At 43.0% G+C, this 25,943-nt stretch overlaps 1 protein-coding gene across 10 annotated transcripts in view; it reads left to right on the top strand.

The window, feature by feature from the left end:
* LOC138491489 (uncharacterized) overlaps positions 1-25,943 on the top strand; it is a 163,387-nt gene that overhangs the window by 40,045 nt on the left and 97,399 nt on the right. For 7 of the 10 annotated variants that reach the window (XM_069618005.1, XM_069618008.1, XM_069618007.1 and 4 more), the window contains exons 1-3: positions 13,237-13,312; positions 13,482-13,624; positions 14,102-14,239. The exons of the other annotated variants lie outside the window; for them this stretch is intronic. The gene's annotated coding sequence lies outside the window, so the exon portion shown is untranslated. Of the gene's footprint in view, positions 1-13,236; positions 13,313-13,481; positions 13,625-14,101; positions 14,240-25,943 lie in introns of those variants that run through there. 10 annotated transcript variants of the gene reach the window in all.

Below are 25,943 nucleotides of genomic sequence, written 5' to 3' on the forward strand. Positions count from 1 at the left end.
ATGTCAGAAATGTGCCCCATATTTTCATAAACAACCCATTCTTGCCTTGTTTCCTATATATACATTTTTCCACATCCGCCAGATCAAGAATTTCTTTCAACCAGTCCTTTTTTTTTTTTAAAGAAATGTTGGATTTCCAATTCCTGAGGATGATTTTTTTTTCCTATAATGGCTCCCGTAAATAACCACTTCTTTTGGCTTTGTGTGAGTATATCTAAGGTAGCATCATTTCCCAGTGTTGATATCTCAAAATCAAGACCTATCTGTTCATCCAAGACCTTTTCCATCACCACATCAATCACATTCCAAAATTCACGCACCTTCCTACAATCCCACATCATATGTTCCAGTGTACCAGTTTGACAAATACAAGCCCAACACTCAGTCATCTTTCAAACCTCGCTTCCATAATCTTTCAGGTGTCCAATAAACCCTGTTTAATATCTTTATTTGTCTCGTTCTCTCAGTCAAACACAGGGAACAAAATTTGACATTTGCACACATCCTTGTCCATGTCTCCACTGTAATTTCAGAGCCAATTCTTTGACTCCACTATTCTCTGAGCTGAACATTGTCTTTATATTCACTCACTATTTGTTTGTACACCCGGCTAGCTAAGCCATCTTCACCTACCGACTTTCTTGTAAGAAAATCCAAATTCAAACTTGTCTGGAAATCAATCTCACCAACTGCAATCTTCAATTTCCTGTAATCCGTAAACCTGAAATTTTCAATATGAAATTGTTGTTGCAACTCTCTAGCACTCATCCATTTCCCCTCCTTAAATAAATCATCAATCCAACTCACACCACCCAAAAACCAGTCTGCCCAGAATAGCGTCTTATTTTCCAATCTAATCGAGGGATTCAACCATAATGACGCACAAGGATCTCTACATGCATCCACACCCAGCAAACCATTGAATTTCTTCCAGGAGTTTCTCAGACAGTCAATGGGTCCTTCACACTCTTCATTCTTGATTCTGTAGTCAGTAAGGCTCTGGGTGACAGAGGACCATTACAACTTGCTTCCGCCACAGCCCATTCATCAGGTATCTGTGCCAAGAAATCAATTATGAAGTCACAAATAAAGGCACGGTGATAGGCTCTAAAGTTCTGCAATCCTAGTCCACCTTTCTCCACTGGTAATTGTAGTTTCCATAAGCTCAATCTTGGTGGTTTCTTGTCCCACAGAAAACCTTGAATATTACTGTCCAATTCCTTCCAGCACCGAGTATCTATATTCAGTGGCCAAGGAAAAAGGTGTGTGAGATTCTGTGAACCACAGAGCTTCAAATGTGCTTGTGTCTTGGCGCAGTATCCAAACCCATATGCTTTTAGACAGACAGGGAGTGGATTATTTTTATTTTTTCATTTTCCTATTTTTTTTTTTCTTTCTTTTTATTTTTTTTTTAAAGCTTGGGGAGGCTTGCCTCAAGAATAGAACTGTTGAAACAAGCCCTGTTAGACCACAGAGGTCTGGGTTCCCGGATGTACACAGCGACATGGCAAGTAGTTGAACTGCCATAATCTCACTTTAAGCCTTGGTGTTTTTTTCTGTGGGGTTCTTTTCCCTTGGATATGGTCCGAGCACTGCCTGAGGTGGCTGTGTTGAATCGACTCCTGTGTGTTGCATGTCAGTGTTTGTCCCTACTGTTGGGATGTGCCTCAACGTGAACGTGGTAGACTGCAGCTGCCTGGGTCTGTACAGGACATAAACGTACTAAACTCCAGTTAGGTCCCGACTATATACTCTGGGGAAAGGGTCAATTTAACTGTCTGTAAGGTGATAAAATAAGCGTGCCTTACTACGTGACCGCTTATGTGAGACATGGTAACCAATAATGGATTCACTGCACGTGAATGAACTTGCTCCCAGGTAACCCAATTGATGCTTTTTAATTATTTAATACCAGAGGTAATGGAGGGAGGACATTTAAGTATTTATTTCATGTACTAACAGAGAGCGCCTCCGCTAGGGGCCCTGTGGTTTAATATTACTTGTGTGTACTGAGGAGCAGTTTTACATATTCGGTGTTATACAGAAGGCTGTTCAAGCTTGTCAAATGAAAGAAGGCTGTGACTTTTTAACCAGGTGCACACTAATTACTGTTACCCACCAGGGCTGATCTATCGGTAGGAGAGGGCCAACCCTCCCACAGGGAAGCCTGTACGTACTGAGGTCTGCCATAGGCCCTCATATGAGGGTCAATCAATCATCCCCTTGGGTTTTCATTCGCACATGTGTGTGGTAAGGTCTAAGTCATGCTCAAGATTACTACAGGTTGTTGCTCACACCCTATTTCAGAAACTTAGGTAGAAACACCTTACACTTGGTATCCCAATTAAACACTAAACTCCTTGGTAGTTCTTTTGGTTTTGTAACAGTATGTCCTGCAGGCGTTGAAATATATACTAATGAAGCAGGAGCTAAGAATGGCACCTGAGTGTCAGCATTTCAGAAACTATTAAAATGGCATTCCAGGAATATACCCTTGGAAGGGTGTACGTTTAGGGCAGTAAAAACCTAGCAGCAAAGGCACGATAAAAGCTAATCCATAAAGAAATGCATAATAATACTGGAAATGCATGGCATGGACTAACCAAACATGCCATAGTTTCTAAAAACTGCAGGGACATAAATAAAATGCATGTAAATATTACCCATCAACCAAGTTATAGTGGCGCTTTATATAAAAATGCTCACCTGGCATTGGGTTTGGTAATAGTAGGTAAAAATAAATCTACTGGTAAAGGTAAATGTCAATGTTTTGGATTAGAAAATGTTTAAAACGAGGGCTGTCACTCGAGAGGGCGATGATACGACCCCTCCACCTATCGCCGCCTCAGTGGTAGAAACAGTGTTTTGTTAAGACTCTGGGATGTAGTTGCAGCAGTGCCAGTCATAATACCTAGTTCGACACATCTTAGAAAGTTACTACTCCTGTATTTTATTATGAGCAGCTTGCCGAATGACCAAACCTGCATAAACTGTGAAATGGGGTGTTCACTATCTTCGTTGAGATGCAGGGGAGGGACTCATCAGAGGGGATAATGCTAGTTTTGTGTACATTAATCTTTTATTTATTTATTTTTTATTGGCTGAAGTGTTGTTGGGACAGGGAAGAAAGATACAGGCCCCCTGCCCCCAATACTGTGGTGATGTATGGGCAGATCTAACGCCTTAAACAAGTAGTTGCCCAAACAAACGTATATCTTTTCTAGGATAGAAGTGAAAACGTTTGCTTTGGGCCCGCTGGAAATGAACGTGTGATTTGCAGGCGATGCACCTATCTCAGACACAGCCCTGCACACAAGCCCACTCAGCTGGCGATTTTGAATTGAAACCCCTGGTTTCCCTATGGTGCACCGATATCTTTAGCAGGCTAAGCTGCTGGGTTCTCCTGCTGGCTTTGGAACCTGTAACCCGAAGGCTGCACACAGGTCTCTGTAGAAGGCCCACTATTAGCCCCCCAACCCACAAGTAATCTGACTGGAGTTGATGTCTATGAACCTTAAGGTGAAAATGCTATTGAAGGTCCAATACCCTTTAAATCTAGCTACTTTAGCTTTATATGGCTAAGACCAGGGGCGTGTGGCATCTGGTAGCATCAATAGTCCGGATCGTATGTTCAAGGGACACCTAATTGACTGTGACAAATGCTGGAAACGAAAGCTTGAGAAGGGCACCTTGCGTCACCTGCTCTGGGCCTGCTCTCTCCAGTACCTATCAGAATAACAGCACCTATTGAAGTACCGACACCTAAGAAAACATGCACACTAAGGTACCCATTGAGAAAACCATATCGACAAATGAGACAGAATGACGATCGTCAGAATGTAATACCTGAAGAAGCTAAGAAGATACTGAAGGAAGACAAATGATGATGTCATAAGAACCCGGACTGACTCACATATAGAAGATATAACGACCTGAGAATGATGATAAACGAGGCGAAACCCCATGGACAAGTGACATCCTAAAGCCAAAAGTGAAACAATTGATGTCAGAAACGTGTGCCATATGCACAATGAAGATATTCAGTTAGTTTAAACGTGTACATATGCAAAGTAACTGCAAGACGCACAGAAATCTTGAGGCTTGCTTATGCGTAGTAGCAAGGTAGATTGCGGCAAGCACCACCTGTACATATAGTTAGCTCAAGAAAGCACTTTAAGTTTACTTCCACTAAGCACAAGAGCGGAATCAACCAAAGATCTCAAGAAGAAAGTTTCACAGCAAACAAATCTAGAATTCAAGACGGAGAGAAACTCAGACGAAGGTAACCATGTCAAGAAGCCACGGTCGTATCGTCTGAAATAAGCCAACAATGGATACAATTAAAGAGAAGAACAGAGTATCCTGTTCAGGGAAGGTCAAGATAAGCCACATATGGCAGACGACTGGCAGAATTAAATCTAATATACGAAATTGCATGAAGGAAAGGCCGATTTCCCGGTGTCGGAATCACTTGACCAGACCAGCAGGAAGGGAGGAAACTTTCACACCTATGCATGGACCTTTGCCATGCCCAGACGCTTTAACTTTCCCAGACCAAGAAGCAGACTTGAGGCCAACCACAAAGAAATAATTGACACATGACCACTGAGGTGATGATTGATTGTAACAATAATTGGAGAGAAGCTGGGGTGCAGACTAACCCCTTGCACCTGGCCGGCTAGTCTGCACGCTGCTAAGAGCAAGTGGAAAAGTATGAGTGGGGTTGATGCCAACCCAATCATAGTTGACCATGTAATCTAGGGTTCTAGGGTCCTATAGTTAGTAGAACCAATGAGATGTCGTACTTTTAGTGACGTTTACAGTAGCCATTTTGAAGGAAGGGCTTAGTTGCCCCACCTGACATTGTCTATCCAACTTTCCTTTCCCCGTTACCATATACAGATATAGTACCTATATTAAAGTTACCTTCCTAGAACCAATCAAGTTGAATGCTAAGTTATAAGAGTTTTTGGTATAAATGTTATGTTTTTTCTGAAATTAATTGGAGTTGAAGTGAGAAGGAAGATCGAGCGATTGCTGACATTCATTGAACTCCCTGTTTTTTGTACTTGTCGTTAAACGGACTCCCTTTGCCAAACTATTGAGTTGTCATTATTGAATTGGTGCAAGAGTACGAATCCGCATCCATCTCAAGGGTGCTGCTACTCATCTTAAAGTGCTGTTTGGAAACCCCCAGTCCTATGGGCCAGCTGGGGTCCATGCTGCACAAAGTGAAAATAGAACATTTAAACTAATCGCAAAAGTCTAACTTCTCTTGTGAACCCTAATCAGAGGCTGTGGTTGTTCTGTGTAAAGTGACGACTAGAAAAAGGGGAGTGGGCAAAGGAGCCTAGTGGGACAATGCACTTGCACAATGAAATAAACACGCAGAAGGCGGCAGGTGGCTGGAAGTTGTGGGTACGTTGCCCAAGTACTCCACGGTAACGGCAAGCTAAAGAACGTTTTCCAGTCTCACTGCGCCAACACACAGAGTTTGTAGACACTGCTTAATTTGCAGATTTATTTAATGAAACAGTGTACAGCCTGACACGAGTTTCGAGCAGTCCTTGCTCTTCCTCTGAGGCTGATGCAAATGAAATGTGAATTAAAATTGAACACAAACAAAATTATTGCACCAAAATAAAAATAAGAGATGCACTAAAATGAAGGTTTTTCATTATGAAAGTGGAATTAAGGGTAGATGACATAGTATGAACAAGTGTAATCGATTGGGGCAGGCGGTATAACTAAAACAAATACAGAGGTGATTCCCCCCGTGAGTTGACAAAGATGTTTAAAAATTGTCATTTTGCAAAACACAGTTTCAATTTTGAAATGGACCAAACAGAATAGGTGCATGGGTACACACAATTATAAATTGATAGCCAATTAAAATATATATATGATTTTAAATACCGTGGATTTGATGCATAGAAGTTGCAAACGGAACCAAAGTTCAATTGAGTAGGTTCATCATTAGGAGAGAGGAGAATAGAAGAAGGAGGAGAGGAAACGGAGTGACAACAAATTCGTTAGTCCATCTATTGTGGTGACATTTACTGGAGTTTGTCATTATAATTCAACTGTATAGAAGATCAACTTTGGTTACCTTTATATTGAAAGAAATTCTGATGCGATTGATCATAAGTTGTTGTAGTTTGACTATAATGATACAGTATAATTAAAATACAGACACATGGTCAATTTGTAGCGATAGCCATGTTGAGTGGCTTGGCGTTCATGAACAGAATTTATACAAAAAATGGTCCAAATAATGATACATACCTTTTTTTTAATTCCTCGCAATTGCGGTAGTCTATTAGTTAAAAGCCGGACAGTGAGCGTTGCAGAGATTGGTAGAAAATTGCATCAAGATGGGTATGGAGTGAGTAGAGTCCCGATCATGCAAGGGAAGGTAAAGATGAACAAAACCAGTTATGAAATTGTCGGACGTCTGCCGTGTTTCTGCCTCTAAGGCTGACAGTTGGACAGACAGCTGTAGCTTGACAGGGGTGTATGGGACCGTAAAAAATTCTTACCCTGGTGGTCTGCTGTAGATGCGGCTGATCCCCACACGGGCGCCAGTCTTACTGACTCGTTATATTGTCGTGTGCTGTTAGTACATGAGCGGCAGCCCAAAAGGCTTGCCTGTGGGGCCGCCATTTTGGAAGAGTGTTGGCAGTGCTTGAATTGAATGGACAACATGCAAAGCCTCATTTGATATTATTGTTAATCGAGGTAAACGCGTGAGTCCAACAGTGCGAGTTTGACAGTTAGGAGTGGAACAGAAGAGAATAATGCAAATTGCCACTAAGGCGCTTGGTTTGGGCATACCAGAAATAAGTGCAGAACGTACTCGCACTGATAGCGGGGTACGTAATTAGTAAATCTTATACGTGAAAACGAAGGGCTGATAGAAGTGTGTCAAATGTGCACATATGTAAAACTTGGCTAAGTGGCCCCACGAAAAGCGCGGAAAGATTAAAAATAAATGGAATAATGCACACGCCATGTTGGCCGGTGTGATTTCGATTAAGAGGTAGAAAAAAAGCTGGACGTTTGAAATTGAAAAACCATGTTGCTCCTATCTTCTTTAATGATATAGCATATCACTGGGTTCCTATTGCCTCCTCTATCAAAGTTTACCCATGAACTATCAGAAAAATAAACTGATTAGGTGTACATGTGCACGTTATCGCAGTTGGTCAAGGACACACATTCAGTCTGGAATGTGGATTCACTGCTGAGATAGGAGAAAGAGAAAAGTAGAAAGCACATTGTTAATACAGCTATAAGATCTATGTAAATTGTAAGCCTCCTAGAGAGCTGCTTTTCATACATAATTTGCGGCAACTAAGGGACATTCATACCTTTTATAGCATTGCATCTTGCCCTGCAGTGTTCCCCTTGATGCCCTCTCGTTTGATAAGGCCCGAAGCATTCGTTGTTTTTCGTTCTGGCTATTACCTATAAGCCAAAAATATTGCATTAGAGTACAGCTAGGGAGAAATGGCATATGAGGAGGGACACTAAGCTTGTTTGCTCGGACTGCCAATGGGCATGCTAATTCCGATGGCCATTCCCACCCACTTTCTGCCTTCCTAAAACCGATCCTTCTGGAATCTCATTGAGCGGGATTCATCAAGCCTTACATTCAAATTTCTGCACTCTAAGTGTTTGCCTATGTTTTTTCAAAGCAGTCTTCTGAGTATTAATGACATAATTGGAGTTTTAAACCTGCTACTGGTGTAATAAAAATGGCTTAACCAGGTCTGCCTTCATCCACTCGATTTATAAGCAGTATGGGTGTCCTGAAATGAAGTCCTGTTTAAAAACAAGCAATGCAAAGCCAACAGTTTTGGCTTGTGAATAAGTATTAGGCATTTGCTAGGCACTGCTATTAGATGCCCAGGTACACGCACCATTTTGCAGCTGCTCCGGTCGATGGCCAATACCACTACGCAGTACCTGGCAAATGACTTTCCCATGCATACACAAAAGCCAAACCTGTTTGCATTGCCAATGCTTGCATATACTTTGACTCCTGGTTCAACTGCACACGTACATACATGCCCAAGCGTACCTGCATCTCCCATTCCATTTAGAAGATGCTTGTTCAGTCTTGATTTTCTTTGCTTTGCTTTTCAAATACAAATCCAGGACTGCAAGTCCCAGAATGCAAGGAAAGAAAACACTGCTTGAGCACCCCCTAAAAGACATCTAGTCCATGCCTTTAGTGGAAGAAGTGAAACGTTAGTGATGTTTTGCTTTCGTGTTGTGTAGGTGCTTGGTTTTTTATGGACTTTTCGTGCAGATTGTGCACATAAATGTAACCTATATATGTTTCTTCCACAGCGTGTGACCATGTCACCTGTGGTTCACTTTGTCTCTCATTGTAGTTTTATTTCCTTAATGCTTATGCAGAAATTTGTCTTTATGCATTAGAAACATACGTGAAATAAATCTCCTTAAAAAGTTGATTCTTTCCATACAAAAATTGAGTAATTTCAGCAAAAATCGTGAAGTCACCAACTGTTGTCACACACCTAGCATGGGATGCAGGTGTTGCAGGTGATGTGGTGAGGAGGGGCCTTTGTTTTAGGTGCAACTGAAGCAATATGTGGCATGGCAAAGCTAGTGGTATAGTGGCATTCTGTCATACTCTGGCGTGGTAAAATGCGGTTCAGTGCAGCTGTTTGTGGTGGTTATCCGGAAATGAGAAAGTTGGGTGGGAGTAGAATGAGTACACGCCACCTAGCATTCATGCCATAATGGCCCATGCATACCTCTCAACTCATGGGGTGTGACCCATCATGCAGTTAGTTCAGTCACCCGCTAGCCCCTTACCTGTCCTTCAACTCACCTGTTAAAAATAAAATCCTCAGTTTTCACCCCTGCTGGTGATTGAAAAAGGTTAAGAAGTAGGCGGGTCCATGCCATTCTGGGGATGCTCTTCCACTTTGGAATCCGGCATATGTAGTCTGTATTTCTAAAGGGGAATGCAACACTACAATCCAATGATGCAAGAACCAGGGCTGGATGGCCACTTCCTGGTTGACACAAGGGTTGTTAGCAGTGGTGAAGCAGGGGTCCCGGCAACCCCTAAGGTGCAGGGGCCCCGCCTCCCCATGCCCCAGGACAAATAAGTTAAAATATTGCTGCCTATCCAGTTCTCGATACTTTCCCTTTTATTCAAAATACCACCCATTTACTCGATCGACATGTCAGAATTTCAACAGCATTTTAAACTCTATTGCCACAAACTACTGGACTTTCAGGTATGTGACTGGCTTGTAGAAAAGAAAATGTCTGTTGGCAACATTCCCTTCAGTGGTGTTTCTATTAAATTACCGGGTAAAATGTGTCCCATTCTCACTTTCAATGGGCATCTTGTACAGTGGAAAGAAATAGACCATGAATAATCACCCTCTCCCGTTTATCTTGAGTATTTCCACATTAATACCAATATTCTGCTTAATGGTGTACCCAGGAATGACTCTCTATTTAGGTAGGCACACAGTAAGGTGACCTTTTCGACCCCTGTTAATAGTTCTTCCGTGCTAGACGTCATCCCCAGAGAAAAGGATCGGAATCTCACTGTATAAACATCATGGGACCTAATATATCAATATATATTTTCCAGAAGAACATACACTTCTGAAATGTTTCCTTACTTCACGAGATGCAGTTAATTGATCCATTCCCACCCTTCCATACTAACAAATGATAGGGGCCAGGATTTACTTAAATTCCCTTTTGTAGGATCAATCTCCACAAGATTACTTCCCTTTTAGATAATACTCTCATCCAGATTTCTTTTGGTTGAATCGGACAGGTGGGCACCCGGTCTTAAGGACTGCTTCGATACTCCCCTTCCAGGAACAGGATTGCATCAGCCAGTAAGATGGGATCAGCTTTTGTCCATAGCATGTCTGCTTAATTTTCCACAGAAGATGGCCTGGAACTTTAACTGCTTACAGGCCTTACTTTCAGGGCTCGGGTGATAATCCAGAATGGGTCGAAAATGAGACCAATCCATCTTTTTCTGGTTGGTATCTATCCTCCTTTCTCTCCTTCCTCCATCAGTGAGTGAGTAAGCAAGCAAGTGAGTGTCAGTGTCTCTCTCTCAGTGAGTTTGTGTTGAATCTTCCATAGAACACTTAAGTATGTGATTGGACAGTGTTCCAAAAGTGACCACACAGTAGACATACACCCCATAGTTATTAATGAAGGGGCAGTCTGATGGGAGTAACTTTCAAACCAGTTTCCCTCTCATTTAATGTGATGTCAAATGTATCATTTCTGAAACAATACATTCCACCTTTGTGACCACTTTAATAATCGGCTCCCCAGATTACTCTCTCCGGCACAAATGAGCAATTCTCATCATAATAACATAAATAATGACTCGGTTATAGATTTTTCCATATAACTCACTTATACATCTGTATTCAACATATTTTCCCATCTCATAGTAACAGGCTTGTCCCTAAGGATGCTTGAATATATAATTCCTTAGCGTGTGCCATTGCTATGCCTCAAAATACAAATGTGTCTAATATGCATAATTAAAACACACATGGGCAAAATCGTTTTGGTAGCAGTAATCTTCTCAAACTGAACATTTCACAAAAAAGGAATATGTTTCTGTGAGGTTCTATTAAAAAAATATTGGCCAAGACAGTGAATCCCATGTTGCATTTATTTTAATATCCAACTTATCACTCGGCATCTTTTGGTTTTTCTGCCTTAATGCAGAGCTGCAAGGTATTCATGACGAGGCCTGGTTATGGTAACATCCATTGTGGCATTGTGGTTTGCACTTCCTGGGGGTTTTACAACTTCTGTAATGCCCCCTCGGACAGTTCCTGGTCTGTTAGATTTTCAGAAACTTTTATTTTTCCAAGTTTCAAGATTCTTTATTATAATAGATGCCTGGGAGAGCAGATTAGGCACCACAGATCTGCAGAACCCCCATTAGTTCATTATATTAAACCCACCAGACACAGATGCAACCCATAAACGCGGCTTAGGATTTACGGTCGGGTCCAACACACCAATTAATCTCTGTGGGAAAGCATGACATCTGTTTTAACATCTCATTTTGGTGGGGGAGGCGGAGGAGCATGAGCAGAATCCACATATCAAGAGTTCAATTCTGGCTTTCTTTAATGGCGTCCCAACCACACGTTCAGCTTTTAAAATGCACATTTCCCTGTTCCCCCCCCCCCCTGATTTGACATTTTCCCCCAAAACCTAGCAGCATAATTATTTTTTTTTCTTTCTTGAAACTGTTTCTCTTTCTCCAAGTTAAGCAGTTCCCCATTTTAACAAAAGTTGCAGGTTATTTTCTGGTACTTGAAGTATTAATCTCCAGCCTTATCCGGTAGAATTTTGAGTGGCTGCAAAACATTGCACATTTAATTTGCATGTGTGTTTCCCAACTGTTGTGCACAGGCTGCAGCTTAAATAATGACACCTTGCTCTGCAACATTTCTTATGAGTCAGACTTCACTACATTAATCTATTCTTGATAATACCAAGGAGATGATTGCAAGGGTTCTGTGTGTGGTAAATTGAGGTAAGAGAGGATCCCTCTTATTAATCGCAGGAGGTAGAACACCTATGTTTGCTATTGATTTATCTTGTGGTTCCAAACCGAGACCTTTGTCCCATGAGAATTGCCAGATTTTCTATCATTGTTGATGTCTCCAGTTGGGTTCCCATGCCAGATCAAGTATCCATGTGTCGTATTGTCTTCTAGAGGGGAGATCATTATCTCTGTTTGTGGTTGGATTTAGCTTGAGGTTGTTGTTTGCCATCCAGGTTTTTATGCCAGTGAGGCATTTGTTGAGGGTACTTTCAGGGACTCGGTCGGAAGTTATCTTGAATCTGAGTTGGGTGTCGTCTGCGTAGTTGTAGGCTGTCAGTCCATGGGTTTATGGGCTACATTAGTGGGTCATGTTGAAGAGAAGCTGGGAGAGGCTTGATCTTTGTGGTACACCACAGGTGATATTTGTAGTGGTTGAGGTAAATGGTGGTAGGTGTGTTCTTTCGGTTCGGTTGGTGAGGCCAACCGTAGTGCAGAGCTTCTAATGCTGCATTCTTCCAGTCTCTTTGTTAGCATTGTGTGTCTGATTGTGCTGAAGGCGGCTGATATGTCCACTAGTATGAAACTATCAAACAGTGGCATATTTTATCCACTGACGATTTCTGCCCGGCTCAACCTAGGTTTACTTTTAAACGTCCGAAAAATGTGAGGGATATCCTGGTTCATACTTATTCGAGAACACCCAGCCCCATGACACACACCACGCTCTGGAATCTTCCACCGGCTGTTGGCCACTTTAAATGTGGCCATTGTTCAGTCTGCCCCTTGACCACCAACTGTAAAACAGAGCTCAATGGTAAAACATGGAACATTCGTACTTTCTCCAACTGTGCATCTGACTGGCTTATCTATGGAATCAAATGCCCATGTAATTTACCATATGTAGGAAAAACCAGTCGAGCGGTATGTTTAAGAATATGTGAGCATAGGTCTTGTTTGAAAAATAAAACTGAGAACAAACCTCCTGTGGCCCACTATTTATCTGCAAACCACAAATATACTGATTTACACTGGTTTGTCATTCAAAATGTTTCATTGCCCCCTAGAGGGGGCAATAGAGAATTATCTCTCAGCATGGCAGAACAAAGGTGGATTTACAACCTTAATACAGTAAGTCAGGGTTTGAATTCTTCCGTCAAGTGGAATAGTCTGATTTCTTAATACAGCAACACCTGCCTTGACCTTTTCTCCCACGGTACTCCGAGATTCCACTCCCTTCACGGGGCAATTGATTTTAGAGACATAAATGTCCTCCCTTTTTCTTTCCAATTGCACTGTTTTTCAATCTTGCGTTTTTCACATGTGCATTGAGATATGTTATGGATACAACCATACACACTCACATTTAGGGTTTTTAATTCCCCGGGGCACCCTTTACTCACGTTGGCCCCGTTGTTATAAATCATCCTTTTTTGCTAGATAATTCTCTATTGCCATACACATTTATCCGTGCATCAACCAACTTTGCACGTTGTGTCCCCTCTCCCCTTTTTTCTACACTGTCTTCACCTCATCCTTTTTGGACCGTTTTTCAACGTGTACGCTACCCCTTTAAGAATAAGGATGGTTCGCTTGTGCAGGTGATCTCAATACGCCATATACGTTGCAACGTATTTAAGCGCACATCTCGTGTGGTCTCCTTCATTGGGAGTTGAACCGGGTATGCAAGCAGACGTTGCGCGAAGAACTATTAGAGCATTGGTAAGCCTTTCCAACTGTTTTTATTACTTATCACGCCCGCGTTCACATAGGGTTATGTTCCTTTAGCTGGCTTTACAGCCTTTAGATGCCCATTGAGATAAACATTCTCCTGCTGACACTTTGAGCTGACGCGGTCCATCTTCCCGTTGTTTCGTTTCTTCTGTTGTAGAGCCGTGTGACTGACGTGCGGTTAACCAGCAGGACATGCCGCTCCATTGATTAAAGAGCGGCATTACCACTTTGCTCGATCTGCATTCCAGAAATGCTGCCACAAGCGATGTCTGTGTTGTCCTACACCCCTAACGTTCTGAGGTATATTAAAACCTTTTTTCCAATAATGCATCCTTGGTACTATTTTTTTTTTTTTTTTTAATTTTTTTTAACAATTTGCACTTGCTTTACATATATCACAAGGGGCGGCTCTAATACGATGTTCTCGCCGATTCAGGGAGTGATTAAGCACCGCAGCATACTCAGACTGTGGGCCCGTCCAGCTCTGCATTCATACTTGGCATAGCAGTGCCTGCAGCCACGAAATACTACCCCCCCCTTTTTCTCAATAACATATCTAATGATCATGTAAGTGATTCATGAGGGTCATAAATAAACGTTGCCCTGCTCCTGTTTTCTTAATATATCTCAGTATAACCTATTCCAACAGCTCTCTGTTTAGAATTTAACATGGGCTGAGCTCTTTTCAGGAATTAAGTAACACATCTAGTTTTAAATAAGTCTAACCATAATGATGCTCAGCACTAATGTTATGGTCACTTTACAATTTATTTTTAGAGTGACCCTTTGTGCTCACCTGGATGAACATATCTAGATGAACCTGGCCACAGTCTCGTTGCCAAGGGACCTCCAGTCGTAATTGCCACAAGTCATTTATTGAGCCTGTGTGTTTCACACTTGATCCTGTGATAATAAGTAAGAGTTTGAACCTCTTTATGTGTCACACTGTTATGTCACTTGTTTGTGTGTCTCTCTCCCTTTTTTATATAATAACCTGCTTTAGACAACAAATATATGCCACATTTGTCTCCCATAGTGGAATGTAGGTCTGTTAAATATCAGAACAGACTGTAAGTATGAGAATATTCATATGTTTAGCTAGTTATTTACACAAACCAAATGTATACCTAATTTTGCAGCTATATGTTTCAACTGCATGTGGTAACTATATATATATGTATATACATCTTTTTAGATCCATGATGTCCGTATCATATCACCCATAAGGCCTACTGTGAAGAAATGATCCGTCCTGAAGATGGCCACAATATTCACCTTTTGTATGGACACCTGAGAAAATGTCCAATCCAACTATTGGCCGAAACATGTCGACATTCCATATCTCAGCAAATGTCTAAAGTTAGGCGTTTCCAAAATTAGTATATAGGATTATAGGGTGTATTTACCCACCTAGCCTTTTTCCTCTACTGCCTTGGTTGTTTATGTGTTGATACAAGGATTATTAATTCGCCTTTGTGTCTTTTTACCTTGTAGATGTATCAAACTGTTTCTTTAACTTTTTTACATATAATTAAAATTTGTTCTCATGTACGCGATTGCGTCTGACCATTTGTACCTGCTGACTTTTGTGTAAATGTTGTCATGCAGACATGTGTTTGTGTGACCATAATTGCTTCAACCTCTTTCTAGGATCTTAGTAGTGAGGGGTAATTAATTCTCAGTGCCGTTTTTCGGCACATTTTCTCTTCACTAGTATGAAAGCCATTTGGGTGCTGTTCATGTTTATTTTTAGGTCGTCCTGTATGGAGAGTGCTGATTCAGTTCCTCTCATGGGTCTGATGCCAACTTGCGATTGGTCAAGTATTCTGTTGCTTTCTACATGATTGACATGATTCTCTATGATTTTTTTGTTTGTTATGGTAGATTTGATACAGATTTGTAGTTAGTAGGGCCATCTGTATTCCCCGTCTCATCTTTTAGGAGGGGTTTGAAGTACGCTGATTTGAATACTTCTGGTACTATTCCTGTGTTTAGGGATAGATCATCAGTAGTCGGAAGAATAAGGCTGGTGTTTTGTGGTTGAGAAGTTTTTTTGTAGATAGTCTGTGAGCATAGGTTACAGAGAGATCTGGTGATGTAGGTGGCTATTATTAGTTTTTCTGAACTTTCCTCGCTTATAGGTTCAAATCGATTGAGAGTTGTGGTGGTTGATGGGAGTGCTGCTCGGGCCGTACCAGGCGTTATGGTCCCTCATACCTCGTTAAAGGCCCTTGCTTTGCTCAGGCCATTAATTCGGTCTTCAGGGCCCATAACGCCCGGTACGGCCCTCGCTGCAGGTCTATAAAGCTATATTAATGCCTTCATTGGCGATTACTTTGTAGTTGTCAGATAGCCATGTTTCTGTGAGAAAGGGTGCCATGTTTCTGTGAGAAAGGGTGCCATGTTTCTGTGAGAAAGAGTTCATCTGTTCCACCTTCGATTAAGAGGTCGTACATTTCCTTTTTGTGCTTTACCATAGATCGTACATTGAGTAAGCTGCAGTGCGGTGTGTGTGTGCGAGTTGGCTTGTGCTTTTTAAGTGTCGTTTCTCGTATTTCGGTTGGGGCTATGACTGTGAATTCTTCTATCTCTTGGGTGGCTGTCCCTTTGAGTTCCATTAAGTTGCACAATGGATTGCTGTTCTGATTCGTTGTATTGGGGTGTTTGGTTGTATGTGTGGTCCTTTTTCCCAATCTCTAGTTATGTAGTGGGTGTGTATGGTTAGGGATTCTAGCTTAGCGCTTAGCTCTGGTTCTTATAGGTGTCTTTAGGAAGCTGCTTTCCACATTGCCCAGTTTTGTGCCCTCTGGTGGGTGGTTTGATAGTCTGGTGGGGGTCTGCTCTAGTATTTCTTGGGTACTTTGTTGTGGGTTGTATGTTTTCTTGTGTATTAGTATTGTAGGTGGATAGGTTGCCGGAAATGTGAGATGTATGAGGTCTTTGTCTGTAGCTTTAGATAATTTAATGGCAGTGGATGGTGATTTTGAGGTGCTGCAAATTCTGGTAGATATTTCCTATTGTTCGACGGGGTGAGGTTTCATGTCTGTCTTGTTCTGTTTTCCATTCTTGTTTCCTTGTCAGTGGCATGTTTGTGGTTGAAGTGGGTCGGTATTTTACTGCAGATCTTATTGTGCGTTATGATGTTTTCGTAGTAGGCTCTCTACTCGGAAGGCTGTCTCTTGTTGATACTTTCTGTTGGTTTTGATCACGGCAGGTCATCCATAGTGTTACATGATTGGGGCTACACACAGTGGCAGGTGCCTCACTGTGGTTATAGAATTGTGGTGGCTTGCTTTGTCACAGAGGTCTCATTTGTCATTTGTTGTAAGGGCCAAATCCCTCCCGAGGTGGCTTCTTTCTTGGTGTTGGGAATGGATCGATTTGGGTCTACAAACAGTAATGGGTGCCTCGCTGTGTTTGTAGGCTTGTGAAGACTAACTTTGTCACAATGATCTCGGTTTAGTCATGTGTTCCAGGGGCGAAAGCCCTTATGTTTTGGTTTATTTTTTCTTTTTTCTCACCGGAGTTCTCAGTTCTTTCTGATAGACGTCAGGCGGTTAGGTTTGTGGCAAGCGAGATTGGGTTTCCTCGGGCAGAGCTTCTTCGTACTATTTCTAGGTCGGTAATCCTTACGGTGAGGAATTACTCTGAGATTCCTGGTGGCTTAGTATTGAAATAACCAGTTGTTGGTGGTGAGGTACTGAAATAGCCAATATTTTGGGGGGCTCCCACGGGCAGAAGCCTCCCTGTGGAACTTGTCTCGTCGTTGGGGTCTCCAGATTTCAGTGTGGGTGTGGGGTTTGGTAGAGAGAAATTCAGACAGTTAGAGGTCAAAGTGGCAGAATTCAGAGTGGTTAGGTTCAAGGAAGTATCCGGTAAACAGTGATTCAGGTTCCGCTGGCGTGCACAAGGCAGTGGGATCAGGAGCGCCGGGGGGGGGGGGAGTGGGGGGGTGGTAATCATTTTGTGAGTTAGTGTTCACAAGGACTTAGGTTTTGAGGTAGGAGTAGCAGGTGTCAGGGTTCAGGAAGAGGTAAGTATTACATTGGAATGTTCCATGTGGTTACGTTTGATAGCGTTAGAGTTCATATCTTTAAAATTCCGAGCGGCAAAGCAGAATCGGGTTTTCCGAGTGTAGGAGTTTGAGGTACAAGTGTACAGAATGAACAAAATGTCAGGGGCCGTCTGGAATAAATCAGTAAATTTTGAAGCAGATAATTTCAAAATGGCATGAGTCAAGACTGCCCGTAAGTCACTAGGATCAGGAAGTAAGGAGTTTAGAATGAAGAGATTCAAGCAAAGTAGGAATTAAGTAGGTCGATTTTAAAGTAGTTTGCCTTGGGAGCAGCAGAATCGACAGTATAGTTTTAGAATGGCTGAGCCGTTGAAGTTCCGAAAAGCACATTTTATGGAAGTTGGAACAAGTTGGTGCCGCTAATAGGGGGGCTGAATTTCAGGAGCAGTACAAACCAAGCCAGGATGTTTTTTGAGTGGGTAATTTAAATGTTGCTAGATTCAAGCTTTAGATAGTTAAATGAAGCACATAATTCCAAACATTGAAGTCTTATGGTAGTACCATGAGGTGGTGGAAATCTGAGTGGCAAATTGAGGTGATGGTAGCACAGTACCAAATTACAAAGTGGCTAGATGCAGAACAGAAAGTTTGAAAATGGCGAAACCTTGTGCCAGCAACATTTTCAGAAGGTGGGGAAAACCACACAGTAGTCCAGTTCAAGGAGTGGTGAAGATCTCACAGTGGCAACCTTCTAGTGGTGAAACTTCACAGCAACAAAAGTTCAAGTTTGTGAATCGTGGTTGTAGTGAAATTCAAAAGTTCACAGTGGCAAACATCTACAAGGCAACATTTCGGATTGCTAAATTCCAGGTGATGGAACCTCACAGTAGCAGAATTCAAATCTGGTGAGACCTCGCAGTAGCAAGACTCAAATGTGGTAAAACTCACAGAAGTAAAACTCAAATGTGACGAAACCTCACAAAAGCATTAGAGTGGGCAAGATTAAAAAAAACAGCAGGGCTCAAAATGGTACAAATATCACAAGTTCAAGCACCGAGAAGCCTCACAACCGCAAAGTTAGATGTGGTAAAACCCCACAGCAGCAGGATTCAAAAGTAGCAATGTTCAAATGTAGTGAGACTGCTCAGCAGCCAAACCCAAATGTGGAGAAACCCCACAGCAGCAGGATTCAAAAGTAGCAATGTTCAAATGTAGTGAGACTGCTCAGCAGCCAAACCCAAATGTGGAGAAACCCCACAGCAGCAAAATTGGTTGAGGTGAAAACCCCACAGCAGCAAAACTCAGATGTGTTGAAACCATAGCAGTAGCAAAATTCAGATGGGATGAGTGTGATGCTGGAAAAGCATTGGAGGGACTGGGCCTCCGTATCCTTGTATTTTACTGCTTTTTATTCTGTGTTCTGATGTGTTTTCCGCACAGGAGTTCATGTGGGATTCCTGCCGGTGCAGCTCTCTCCTTTGGTTTTGGTGAACAGACCCATGGGATACCCTTATGGCACCCATGGGTGGGGCTACAACCCTGTGCCCCTAGTGTATGTTTTTGGGCACCTGTGTGTGTGGCCCACAGAGCAGGGTACGGGCTGGTGGCAGTTCTGTGCTGAATTGACTGGTGCCCTGAGTGTCCTCCATTTTGGGATGCCCAGGCCCTGTCATTGGAGACGAAATGGCCCCTGTGGTCTCTTGCCTTCCATCGCCTGTTACCTTGATCTTCCTGAAGTCCCGGTAAACCCTGACTCTGTCCCTTCCCCCTGACTGGCTGTTGGGTGGAAGTTCCATATGGTAATGTGGGGAAGTGCTGACCAGACTGGCTGGAGCCTTCCCAATGACTGTATGTTGTGGGTACGCCTGTCGGTGGGACCTGGATGAATGGAGTGTGTGACGAATACGCATTCTGTGTTATGGGTGTCTAGTATCTGGTGTTTGACACAATGACTGAGCCAGCCCTGCCCAGAACTGGTATGAATGCAGTGTGGAGTGTTGAATGGCTGGGTACTTGTCCCAATACACATAACTTGTGAGTGTCTGGCGAGAAGTGAATGGCCTGAATGCACTATGCACCTGATTGGCTGCCTGCCTGCATGAATGCCCTTCTGACCGATTGGTTGCCTCAGTGTGACCCAGCAGAATGAATGGGAGACTAACTAGTATATCTGGGGGCCCTCTCACTGCTAGAATTCGTGTTCAGAAGCTGAAGAGTAACTGGAGTGAAACTGAAGCTTGACCTTGAAGCCTTGCTGGAAGAGAAGAATTGCTGTTGCTCTCCTTCACAATCTGAAAGCTGCTGTGTCTCCAAGGACTGACCCAGAGAGGACCTGGTAAGGCGCCCTCTTCCTGAGCTACAAGGGACCATCGTGCACCAGTTGATCTTTGCCAAAGCTCCCTGGTAGACAGACCTACGACAGGCTGCTGACCCGAGACAGGGACTGCGCGGAATCCCAAAGAGAAGCGCCCAGATAGTTGTCCGTCACCAACGACCGCCATCGCGGACCGGAGCCGCCATGCTCTCGTTTGCCTAAGAACTTCATTTGATCCAAGGACGCTCTCATCTGCATAGTCTCCTGTCTTATCCCGCTGGAGAAGGCCTGACCGTCGACACGCCGTTGAGCATACGCCGGTGGGTCTCCCGCCACCCAAAGACCACAGAGAAGCCGACGACTCGACACCCTTGCTGGGCCACAGTTCTTCAAAGTCTTTGCGGTCCAGAACTATCGACACCGAGGTACCCCGCACGCCTCTTCCTTGCAGGACGTTTATGCTTCCCCCCCCGTCAACGAGCGCCGCTAGGAACGAAGCTGCCACTTCACCGTCGTAGCTCACCCTGTTCTCCATCGGACGTTTGACGACCCGTGACTCCTGCCTTAAAAGGAGGACATGCAAGAAGGGCCGTCGATTCCACGACGAGGAACGCTACAATGCCAGGTACTGTGGGGTTGCAGAACTATTGGGAAGTCTCCTGTGAACGATATATGGACTGGGCTTGTGATATATCTTTATCCTACTGGTTACCCCTCTATCTCCACACAGAACTGTGTTTAACGGTAGTGACCAGTATTCTGCCAATTGGTCTAACCAACTGGTTTCCTCTTACCGCTATTGTTGGTTCCCTTTACAAACTGATTTGTGTGCCATTACCGTTGATGATCTTTAAAGAGTTCTAATAGTAATTTTGGTACCATGTAGAACTGTATATTTGCCATTATAGATAACAGAGTACAAAGTGAGTTATCGTGATATAGTCCATAAGCTTGAATATTAATTCTATAAAGACTGTGTTTGAACTAATACAGTGTGCGGACATTCCTTTGTGGGTGCTTGGGGACTACACTGTACTTAAGAACCAGCCCGCATCACTTCCTGAGAAGCTAGGCCTTGATTGCTCGTCCATTGCTACCTTATTGAGAATCTTGGCAGGGGTCCTCTGTGCCTCTCCTCTACCAAATAGAGAGTGGAAGTATAGACCTCCCCCCCCCCCCCCCTCCGGTCCTTCACAACGAGACCACACAGTGGCATGATTCAAAGTGGACAAGATTCAATAACAGTGGAGCAGATAATGGTGCAAATCTCAAGTAGCAAAATTCAAATGTGGAAACGCCTCACGGTTGCAAAATTTTGATGCATTAAAGCCTCACAGTGACAGAACTCCATTGTGGTAAAACATCAGAGTAGCAAGACCCAAATGACGCCCCACAGTACCAACATTCAATGTGGTGAAACCCCACATGTGGCGATCAAAACAAATGTGTGTGTAAATGAATGAGTGTATGATATGTGGGTTGCTGGGAGCGCTTGTGAATGGTGTGAGTAAATGAGTGAGGGAGTGTTCTGTGAATGGGTATACTTTTGTTTGTGTTGGGCCTGCTGCCGAGCAACTGATTTTGGTGGGTGAGGGGGTGGTGCTCCACTTTAGTATTTTTTTTTATGTGCATCCATCTTTGAAAAAGCATACGTGTTATGCGTTATGTGGCTAGGCTGGCATTTTAATGCAGCCGTCTAGCTATTTTTTTTATTGTGGCATGGCACTATATTTGGGGAATATATGATAAAGTAAGCAAGATAGATGTTATGTGGCTAGACATGCATTTTGGTGCAGCCAGTCTAGGTATTTCTTACTGTGGCATGGCAATTGTGATGGCATGGCATGCGTGGCATGGGCATCTATGATACAGTAAGCAAGGAAAGTGTTTTTATGTGGCTAGACTGGTATTTTGGTGCACAGTTTGGACATTTTTAATGGCAAAGCCACCACGAGTATGCCATTAAGTGGGAATGCTGTCATATATTGGCAGGCCCAGCCTTAACAGGTTTTCTTATAGTATCATTATTGCCATGATGTGCAAAGCAAACCTGAGTATTTTCTTATATTGGAATACTGGCATATATTGGTGCCAAAATCATGGACATGCAAGGCCACAGCCAGTGTAAACATGTGTTTATACTGGCATATATTGTGGTAAAAGGTATCAATAGTCTTGTGCACTGTTGGTGATTTGACTCTTGACTTTTTGGGTTGGAGTTACCCTTCAAAACCAATTGCAAACTGGCAGGCTTTTTACAGTTTTTAAGAATGTGTGCTATATCGTGCGCCATTTTAATCCATTATTCTGAAAATGTTCTCTGGATGGGGTCCTTTTGGTTCGCTTAGGCTCACTATTTGTGGGAAATGTTTGTGCCCCTCCAATTAAAGTTGTCACCAGCCACCACTGTGTGAGTGGCAGATGGGTGAATGGGTTTTAATGTGTATAAGCAAGGCTGTGTCCCAGGCAAGGGACATTGGAGCATGGACGTTTTCTTCCATTTTGGGATCGGATGTTTATAGCACAAGGACGTGTTCTTATTGTGGCATGGCATTTTTTTACTTGCATAAGGAGCAAGGCCAATATAATGTACATTCGTACATGGGGAGGGCGGGGGCACTTGTGCAGTCAGCAAGTAAATGTTTTCTTACTGTGGCATTACATGTTTAACTGGTTTTAAGGGCAACACCAACATGATGAGTGCTCTTACATGGTGGGTGCAGGCATTTGTGCAACCAAACAAGGAAATGGCTCAGTACTATATGTAGCATTGCATATCTTCTTTTTATTCAAGTGTGATATAGTTAAAATATAGCTTTACACACATATACATACATATATATACAATTCATAAGATTGCAGAATTCATTTCAAATACTATGGTTTACATTAAAATTTCATTTAATGTATCCATGGGGTTGGGCAAGCATTTGTGATGCAGCAGTAACATGTTTTCTTCCTGTAACAGGAGATTGTTACTGGTATTAAGGGCAAAGCCGACATGGGGAATATTCATACATGGGGATACTGGCATATACTGACAGAGCCAGCATGAGCGTGTTTTCCTATGGTATCATTACAATGTGTAACATTACTGGCCTCACACAGAGTTGGCTGGTACATTTGGGTGCCGGGACTAAAGAGCCAGGCGGTGTCCCCTTGTTTCTACTCTAGGCAAATGATTTAAGGTTTGATTAAAAGACATCATTGCATCTTTCACCTAGTGCAGTCCAGCACATCGTGACGCTTCGGCAGCATGATAATCATGCACATGCATCGAGGCTGGCACAAATGGTGGAGTGGCCCGCAGGTGGACCCCCCCCCCACATTTTGTGTTCTGTCACTGGTTGCTTGCATGTATATTATAACGAGGCTCTTTAGGGCAGGGGTGGACTGGCCTAAAGGGAACTCTGGAGAGTTCCTGTTAGGCCTATGCACCCAGGGCCTCTTTTGCGTGGTAGCTAGCAGTGGCCAATGGGCCGGCCCATGCCAGGTCCAAGATCCGGCATCAGATGTCCAGCCGGATCTCGGACCCTGCCTGCCTCAGCCCTAAGAAGGCTTTACCAAGCCCCCAGTTTCGCAGAGGTAAGCTGGGGATCAGTGACCTAATCTGATCTGTCCTCCTTTCCCCCAGTGGTCACTCACGCGTTGACCGGCTGTATTTGCTCAGCCTGTTTATTTTCTTCTGGCCAGAAAGGGACACCACAGGATTCAATGGGCCATGACCATCACTGGGGTGGAGGCCATCACTATTAAAAGTAGGCTTTCTGCAGGCCGGCACACTGTTCTCCAAATGTGCATCTTACACTTTCATAGGAAAAAAAGTCCTTTCCAAATTAAAAAAAAAAGCTGCTTAGTTTTCTTTGAAATTATTTTTTTGTCAGACTACCGCACAAATGCCCTCTAATTATTGTGCCCCTTCCTTTGTGTTTTGTCACAGGTTATATTTATAAGGATGTTATATGCTTGTCAAACTGATTAATCACAAATAAATGCTTCTGTTGTGCTGACAGCAGTTATTAGGAAATTAAACTGTGGGTTTTGATTTTCACTACAGGGCAGAAATACCCCTACCTCAGCCGTGACTATAAGGAAGCAAGCAGCCCAACCCATCCCCTGGCCAAACACATTTTATAGCACCTGCTTTTTATAAGCAATTGCAAAAACTCATACGATTAACACGCTGTTTTTAATATATAACATCTCAGCAATGATTTATCAACCTGCTGAGCAACCCTGGTATCCTTCTACTGTAGAACGTGTCTATAGATTCTGCTTTATCAACAGGATTATGGGTACACCACTGCCATGGAAGTGTTTTCATGTGGAATTGAACTACAGTGTGGGTGTGGTGTTTTGAAAACAGCAGCATGAAAGAAATTGCCCATTTTTTTTTTATTAAACTATTATTTTGAACATTCCTTTTGAGCTGAGTTCAAATACCAACTCGCACCCTCCTCCAAACACTGCTCCCACCCTGGGCATTGTGGGGGGGGGTCCCCCTCTATATTTTTTCCATTTCCACCAATGGTGGTAACCTATTTTATTTTCTCACAGGAAAAGGTTTGGGATTTCTGAAAACGTGCAATATGGGGCCACTTTGAAGATGATTTCCAGGGCCTGTTTTGGTTCCCAGTCCACAACTGCTTCAGGCACATCAGTGCCTCCTCTGGCAGCAGTGCGCACCACGTAAAAAATGAAACCATGGGGGCGCACTCTAGGAACGGTGATGAGCAGGTGGCTGGCCTTTTCAGGCATGAAGCTTGCAAGCAGCCAATAGGAAGGCCCGGCCTGAGATGGGCCCACACGTGTGCAGATCCTTTCATGAAACGGTCTCCCTTCCCAAGAGCCGGCCGTGTCGTCATTAGGCGAATGGCACAGCACAAATATGAGCAGTATTCTCTATTAGTGTACTGTATTGATCATGACTTGTTTTATCATTGTGATGAATTTGTGTAAACGTTTATATGAACTGTATACACAATAAAAGAAAAATAGGAGAACTTCATCCAGCATGTTTGCTGTTATATGCTGCTTCTGGGATTGTTTGCCAATCACAATCTGCCAGGGACTTTTTTTTTTTTTTTTCTTCATACAATTACTTGTGTTTTGTTGCTGAACAATCTTTTGTAGATTGATTACAAATTCAGTGAGCTATGCCAATTAGTTATACTAGTACTTAAATTACAACTGGGTCTTGCCCAGGGTTTTCCTGATGCTTCTGAACCCCTTCCCAGTTCGTACTTGTACCCGGTATTCGTTTGCAATGTAAAGATTAGTTTCATCTACCTGTAGACATGCATTGCCTCTCCAGTTGGTTGTGTAGAGGATTTCTATCAATGAACTCAAACGCTGCATGAAGGGACATAAAGCCGTAGTGAAGCTGCCCCTCGCTTTGACGGGGAATGATGGCTCAGGGGCAACGCTCTCTACACTGAGCAGCATGGGTTTGGTACCCAGTTCCCGGTACAGTGCTTAGAGGCTGGAGTCAGCAGGAAAAGCAGTATAAGAAACCGATTTAATTATGTTTTTTTTTTTCCATCGATGCATAATCCAAAGCACATCAGTGAAGAATTGTTCTTTGCCTTCTCTACAAACAGTTGTGTTTATTGGAATTCGGCATTTACCCCTCCCAAATGGTAAATGAATACCCATTTGACCAAATCTTTACAGCACCAATACAACAATGAACCCAAGGCCTTCCCTGTCCTCCATTTATTCTGGGCCCAGTTATTACCCTTTACCTGCCAGTACGTAGGAGCAGATGTTCCCTGGACCTCCAGGAACAAGGTAACTAATTGCTTGCACAGCCCGCTGGCATGGCCTGTAAACAGGGCCCATGTTAAAAGACAATCTGTGATAGAATAATTAATCGTTTAACCATCTCCAGGGCATTGATGGTCATGTTTGTACTACTCAACACACGAGAATCTGTCACTCGCTCATCTACTTTCGAAGGCCAATTTAGAGCTGCTTCTCCTCAACTCATTTGTTTTTGAGAATATACAGCACGTGAATGGTCACTTTGGCTGCGAAGCAACGCATCATTAAATGCCAATATGCTTTAGTGTTTTTAATTCCATTACCTTGGACCTTTATTTATATATGGAACAATGCTCTTTTGATCACAAAAGAACGTACAATATATGGTTCTGTTAGCTCCCTAAATTTCGCTGCTTTCATCATTGTACCTAGAGGGGGAAGGGCTGGGGAGGTCAACCTCAGCAAAACGAGAGGGACGGGACCCCAGAGGGGGTATACCTGCAAAGTAACAGGGGTACCTCACGCAT

Source organism: Ambystoma mexicanum, chromosome 10 (genome assembly GCF_040938575.1).
Source record: "Ambystoma mexicanum isolate Mex_15411 chromosome 10, UKY_AmexF1_1, whole genome shotgun sequence".
NCBI classification, from domain to species: Eukaryota; Metazoa; Chordata; class Amphibia; order Caudata; family Ambystomatidae; genus Ambystoma; species Ambystoma mexicanum.